Below are 7,767 nucleotides of genomic sequence, written 5' to 3'. Positions count from 1 at the left end.
GGTATTATTTTAAATAATTAATTTATGTGGTAATTTATTTTTATTTTTATAATTAATTATTAATGGAGCACAATAGTTATTTTAAAATTAAAAGTGGGTCATACCTACAACTCCTTTAAAGTCCATGTAACTAAGTTAGATAAAAGAGGAATAATTATTTTATAATATGTACTTTAAGAAGGAAAAACGAGAACGTATCTACAGCTGCGGCGTGGACCAGAGCTTCAGGTAAGGATTGGCGTATATGTTTTTATAAGAACAAAGGGTTATTGTTAGTGATACAGGAGGGAAAGATTGGACAAAAGAATAATATATATATATATATATAGTTACCATTGAGTTGAACAGAAGGAAGAAAAGTTTTTTTTTTTGAATTGGAATACGTGAGTTGCTGTTCACGTGAGTCATCCTTTGTGTACATGTTTGTTTTCATGGGCAATTAATATACATATGTGTGATGTCTGCTAGTGGCTAATAATTTGGGGTTCTTAGATCGTAGTGTCTGTGAAGGGTTCATAAGTTGGCTTATTTTCTTATTATTATCACATTACGATTTAAGTTTGGTATATTAAAATAGGTAATTAAACTTTAGGTGCACTTGATTATATGAATATCATCATATCTATGGTATTGGAGGAATTTAGAGTTAATCTTAGTCTTGAAATTTAGGTAATTAATTATAGATTTAGGGTGAGTTTTGGGTCTAGACTATACGTATAGTAATATGGGTGTCTACAGATTCATTTACTTATTAATAATGTATTTTTGATAGATTTAGAACGTTCTGAGACCTTGCGAAAAGGAAAGGCAAAATCTTGAGGATTTGTGACACGTGTTCGACATTCGAGGTATGTTAAGACTTTCATACTTCGTAGAAGGATTTTTTTCTAATAAAAAATAAAAATTGAAATAGATAACGGGTAAGGGCAAAAGATGGGAGTCTCGTACCAATGATGTGACGTACATTGGTATGAGTATCGGTGTTATAAAGGGAAAGTTTATTACTATAGAATGAAGGATTGAAATCCAAGAATGCCAAAGCATATGGGCATTAGCTGATATATTATTTATTTGGTTTTTTTTATGTGATTGTGCTTCTTATTTAAACTCGTATAATTGTGATAGTTGAGGTGATTATATTTCATACTAATATTTGATTTATTGAGGTTCATCATCATCCCCTATGTTGTTGATATTATATTGTGCACATGCATTGACATGAGATTGGGTATGAGTAAATATCTGACATGTGCAGATCGTCCATGAGAGATCATTTTATGGTTATAAGTTGGGCACGTGGAGATCGTCCGTGCTGGGGATGATTTGATTTTATTATAGTGCGTTGAGATCGTCCGTGTTGGTATATGGACCTCGGGAGTCCTCCATGGGTCACAAACTCTCAAAGAATTCTCGAGAAGTATTGTGTATATACGTTTGTGAGGTTTCTTGGTATTTGAGACTTATCATCTCATGGTGGTGCATACATCTCATTATCTTTCATTTTACATGATTATGTGTTAAATTGATGTTTGAATATTTTGTGATATTTGATTATATTTATTTTGGTGAGACTTGACTGATATTTATAATATAAAATTCCAAAATTTGAGAATGATTTTTTTATATTCTCCGATCACTACTTTTTTGTTTTCGGTCAATGAGACATACTGGGTACACGTGATTTCATACTCATACTATACTTGTCGCACTCTTTTGTGGTGCAGATTTGATTCCAAATACGAGCGCATCTCATGGAGCTTTGTGAGTCAGAGCTTGAGTTATGTTGGAGTTGTGGTGAGCTGCTTGGCTGTTCCGTGACTCACAACTCCCACTATATTTCATTTATTATGTTATTTTAGTATTCAGAAAGGATATTTATTACGTCTATATTAGTTATTTTAGTTTCATATTTTAATCCTATTTTAGAAGCTTTTATACTTATGACACCAAAGCTGCTTGGTTGTTCCATATTTCATACTTATGACAGACTTAGTGTGTTGGATATTGCACTTGTCGCATGTCTCCTTACCTTATTTATTTTATTGAATTGATAAGAATGTTTGGGTTGGCTTACCTATCAGTGGGGTACATAAGTGCCATCACGATTTGTGAATTTGGATCGTGACAATTTGGTATCAGATCCCTAGGTTCATCGGTCTCACGAGTACATGAGCAATGTCTTATAGAGTCTTGCAGATCGGTATAATGACATCTATACTTATCTTTGAGAGGCTATAGGATATTTAGGAAACTTCCATTCTTCTATTCCTTGTCGTGCACACTTATTTCCGTTGGAATTCTAATATTGTTGTCTTATTTTCTCACAGATGGTGAGGACTCATGCATATGTGAGTGGTGATCAAGATCCTATTCCTACACCTGCTTCTGGGGTCAGTACACGAGGTAGAGGTAGGGGGTGAGGTCAAGGTTGGGGCCATGTTGCAGCACATGTGGGAGGCCAAGTATCGACAACCACTTAGGTCCATGCTGGGAGAGTATCTCCAGATGCAGATGTGATTTATGAGAAGGTGCAGAATCATGTTGAGAGGTATAGACCAGGTTAGGATTCACCTAATTTTATTTTTATTCCCGTACTTCAGGATACCTTGGTTAGTATGCTAGGACTCTTAGAGGAGATGGCTCAGGCTGGAACATTGTCTATCACTTTTGATGGCTCACAGACTCGTGTTGGAGGTCAGAATCCAAATCAGATGGTTGCTCTAGGTTCTCAAAATTCAGGCACTCATCCAACTGCTCTTACAGCTCCCCGTTTAGATAGTATGGTATTGCCAGAGGTTACATCACATTGGCTAATAGGCTTGCCATGACCACCGATGAACAAAAGATGTTTGGAAGTTTCAGAATGATGAATCTTCCAATCTATAATGGTGACTTGAATAAGGATACATATGAATTTATAGTAAGCTGTCATGAGAGGTTGCACTTGGATTAATGGAGTCTCATGGAATTGACTACACAGCGTTTCAGATTACTAGGTCGGCCAAGCAGTAGTGGAGGGACTATATTAGTGGTAGGTCGGCTAGGTCATCTCCACTCTCATGGTCTCAGTTTACTTAGGTATTTCTAGATAAGTTTGTTCTACATAGCTAGAGAAAGCGCAACTAGGCTGAGTTTGAGGGTCTACAGCAGGGGGTATGTCAGTTGTTGAGTATGAGGGTAAATTCCATACCTTAGCTAGGCATGCTTCGATGATACTTCCCATCGTGGCTGAGAGAGTGAGAAGGTTTGTCAAGGGGTTGATTATTTTGATTCGCATGGGAGTTTCTCAAGTTGCTGCTTCTGGTGTTCTATTTCAGAAAGTGGTAGATGTTGCCAAGGAGTTAAAGATGATTCGACGTGAGGGATTTGAGCAGCGTGAGGGAAAGAGGGCCCGTCATTTAGGTAATTATGGTGATGCTCCACCCAGGAGTCGAGGTTATTCAGGGAGAGGTTATAACTCTTATTCTAGCAGACCCATTCATGTCACTATACCAGCATCCGAGGCTAATTATATTGGGTATAGTACTTCTAGTTTGACACATACTTCACAGGGTTCATCTTTTAGACCTTCTGGTCATGGAGGGCATTCTAGCCATTCAGGTCCCTCTCATCATCCTTCGCCTCATAGAGGTTATTTTGAGTATGATGATATGGGACATTTTGTAAGAGATCACCGCAGGATCAAACAACAGGGTTCTTAGGATTTGACTTCTAGGGTTGTACAACCTTCGACTAGGGGAAGTGCACAGAGAGATAGGGGTGGTTCTCATTCTAGTAGAGGTAGTTCCTATTCTGGTGAGGAGGCGGTCGTGGAGGTTCACAATATGAGGGTGGTCGTGCCCATTGTTATGCTTTTTTGGGTAGGCCAAAGCCAGAGGCTTCATATGTTGTTGTCACAGGTATTATTTTGGTTTGTCATCGATCAACTACTATATTATTTGATTCATGCTCTACGTATTCTTATGTGTCCATATATTTTGCTTTGAGTTTGGATATGTCTTGTGAGTCTCTTAATTTGCCTATACATGTTTTTACTCCTGTTGGGGATTACATAGTGGTAGATCGGGTATATTGATCGTGTGTGGTTACTTTGATGGGATATGATACTCACGTAGATTTGAAAATCTTAGATATGGTAGATTTTGATGTTATTCTTGGAATGGATTGGTTATCTCCCTATCATGCCATTTTGAATTGTCATGCTAAAACAGTTACATTAGCTATGCCTGGGATCCCTACGGTAGAGTGGAGAGGTTCTCTTAGTCATTCTCCAAAATGGGTGATATCATTTCTTAGGGCTCGTCGCTTGGTGAAGAGAGGATATTTGGCTTATTTTGCACATATTCAAGATACTAGTATGGAGACTCCTATGCTCGAGTCTATTGCAGCGGTGAGTGAGTTTTTAGAGGTCTTTTTGACTGATTTACTAGGCCTTCCACCTGACCACGATATTGATGTATTGACTTAGAATCGGGCACTCAACCCATTTTCATTCCTCCCTTTCGTATGTCACCAGACGAATTAAAGGAGTTCAAGGAGCAGTTGCAGGATTTGTTGAGCAAGGGGTTTATTAGGCCGAGTGTATCTCCTTGGGGTGATCCAATGTTATTTACAAAGAAGAAGGATGGATCTATGCGTATGTGTATTGATAATCGATAGTTGAACAAGGTTACCGTTAGAAATAAGTATCCGATACCTCGTATTGATAATTTATTTGATCAGCTTCAGGGTGCTTTAGTTTTCTCCAAGATTGACTTGAGATCCGGTTATCATCAGTTGAAGGTTAGGGCGGAGGATATCCCTAAGATAACTTTCCGGACACGTTATGACCATTATGAGTTTCTAGTGATGTCTTTTGGGCTAACTAATGCCCAACAACCTTTATGGACTTGATGAATGAATTATTCAGATCATACTTGGATTCATTTGTTATTGTCTTCATAGATGATATATTGATATACCCCCATAGTAGGGAGGAGCATGAGCATTATTTGAGGATTGTACTTGACATTCCAAAGGAGGAGAAACTCTATGCAAAGTTTTCAAAGTGTGAGCTCTAGATTAGTTCGGTGACGTTCTTGGGACATATAGTATCTAAGGAGGGTATTATGGAGGATCCTAAGAAAATTGAGGTAGTTCGAGATTGGGTAGTCAGATCTGCTTCAGTTACTGAGATTTAGAGTTTTATAGGCCTTGCAGGCTATTATCGATGATTCATGGAGGGTTTCTCATCTATTGCATCTCCATTAACTATATTGACCCAGAAAGAAATGGCTTTCCAGTGGTCTGACGAGTGTGAGGTAAGCTTTCAAAAGCTCAAGACTTTATTGACTATTGCCCCGATTCTGACTCTACATGTGGAGGGAGAAAAATTTATTATATATTGTGATGCTTCTCAAATTGGTCTTGGTTGCAAATTGATGCAGAAGGGGAAGGTGATAGCTTATGCATCGAGGCAGTTGAAGGTTCACGAGAAGAACTACCCTACTCATGACTTAGAGTTGGCGGCTGTAGTATTTTCAAGGTCTGTTATTCTTGGGTTCCAGGCTAAGAGTTTGTCATGACCCAACCCCGTAGGCCACGAATGGGGTCCAACCTAGACCCCCATATACGTATCTATTAGCTATAGTCAAGTTAAACTACGTATAATGTGATATTACACACCAAAACCCCCAATAGGTCAAAGCTTTTTCATGTACATGTAGCCTCTTTCATTTGTATCATATCATGAAAGGGCACGCAAGCCGACAAGGCTTCCATAACATAAAAATATTTACAATGCGTCGTATCAGCGCAATTGGAACAAACTTACAAACAACCCATATACACATGTCTACAGACCTCTAAGAGTATTAACTGTATCATATGGTGGGATAAGGCCCCCTCCGTACCCCTGAATAAACAAATATATACATCAAATGACCAGCGTCAAAAGTTAGACTCCGAAACAGTGCAACATTTACAACATAGCTGAGTGAAAATCCTACGTCGGTGGATCCCTCAAAATGAACATTTGTACCTGCGGGCATGAAACGCAGCCCCCCGAAGAAAGAGGGTCGGTATGATACATGTACTGAGTATATAAAGCATAATATAACATAAATGAGATTTCAGCTGTAATAGGGATGCAAGAGACAAGTATAACAATTAATAAACCACAGTACCTACATCTTACAATATGGAATCATTGACATCATCATCACATACCGTGCTCGGGCCATTGTGGGGCTCGGTTCTACTAATGTATCACTATAGTTTTATATGCATGCCTATAGACTGTACCCGACCCTTTAGTGAGGGACTGGGTGAGAGGAGTAGTGTACCTTTATATCGTACCATCGCCATATCATCATATCTTACTATCATATATGTTATACCCATTATGGGACTCGATGTCACAAATGCATCTTTTTATCATCATAGGCATATACATACTATTAACGCTGTGGAATGTACAACCCGATCCATATAGATATGATAGGTTAGTGTCGATGAGCATTCGGCCCGATCCATATGTAGTATAATGATGCCGATGAACGTACGGCCCAATCCATATTTAATATAATGATGCCGAGGAACATACGGCCTGATCCATATATAATATAATATACCGAGGAACGTTCAGCCCGATTCCTATATAGTAAAATATGATGAGGTACGTTCGGCCCGATCCATATATATCATAATGTATATACGTGCACGTAAAATTCTGTAACATATCAAACATCTCTCAGGTATCACTATAAAGTATGTTCAAGAGCCCCTAGGTATAGGAAACCCATGAGGAAGAGGATAAAATGACACGTGGCAGCAAGGAAGGAGTGACACATGGAAGCAGCTGACCTACTTGCCTGCTTGGGGGGGGTGGACCCCACTGGCACGTGGTAGCCCCTAATTGGCTGCATAGATGTGTTGGCCCAGTAAGGGCTAGACACATGTCACCCTAAGGGGCTGACACATGTAACCTCCTAATCCTACATACATAAGTATGTTATGTGACTAATACCCTCATTCTTTATCCAAAACTTCAGCAAACAAAAGAGAGGAAAAACGTAGAGAGAAAAGAGAGCAGCCACGGGTTTGGCTAGAAAAAGAAGGTAAGTCTCTAATTTTTCTCTGTGAATTAATTATATAAGGTATTCCTCGATCACGTGGAGGTATACATATGTATATTATGATGACTAAATATTCATTTCTTCAGCCCTACACTTAGAAACTTGAAGAAAAAAACCTAGAGAGCCAAAGAGAGAGGGCTACGGGTTTGGCCTTAGAAGGTGAGTCTTCCAATTTCGTTCTATAAATTAATTATCTAGGATATACCACGATGATATGAAGGTATTGATAGTATAAATGTATGGTTTGGATCATCACCAAAAGGATACAAATAGTCCGCTAAAGTTTTAGCACGTCAAAGAACTTGCGAGGCGTGTTTTGGCAAGCTTTGGCCAATTTTGGGTAAGTAAGGGTTTTCCTTTCAAATTGGAGGTTATGGTGTTATTATGAAGTGTATTACATGTCTTGTGTGTTTCTAGAAATATGAAAATCTCATAAAGATGCTTGACATTGGAAACAATCTAAATTGGAGACGTTATAGTTAAATTGTAGTCTAGTAAGGTGTTGCGCTTGTGGTGTGCGGCTGCAGGCGGTGTGGTAGTGTGTTGCAGGGCTGGAACATGATCTAAATAGGGAGTGGGTGCTGCTGGTAGAATCCACATGACCCTCCATTTTGTATAGTTAAAGGTTTTACGAAATAAAGATTAAAGACCC

At 38.7% G+C, this 7,767-nt stretch overlaps 1 pseudogene; it reads left to right on the top strand.

Annotated features, from left to right (window-relative positions):
* The first annotated feature begins 3,155 nt into the window (after window positions 1-3,155).
* Window positions 3,156-5,564, top strand: LOC129892932 (uncharacterized; annotated as a pseudogene).
* Window positions 5,565-7,767: the final 2,203 nt, after the last annotated feature.

The sequence above is a fragment of the Solanum dulcamara genome, chromosome 6 (genome assembly GCF_947179165.1).
Source record: "Solanum dulcamara chromosome 6, daSolDulc1.2, whole genome shotgun sequence".
Classification (NCBI taxonomy): Eukaryota; Viridiplantae; Streptophyta; class Magnoliopsida; order Solanales; family Solanaceae; genus Solanum; species Solanum dulcamara.
This window is presented reverse-complemented; position numbering and strand designations above follow the sequence as displayed.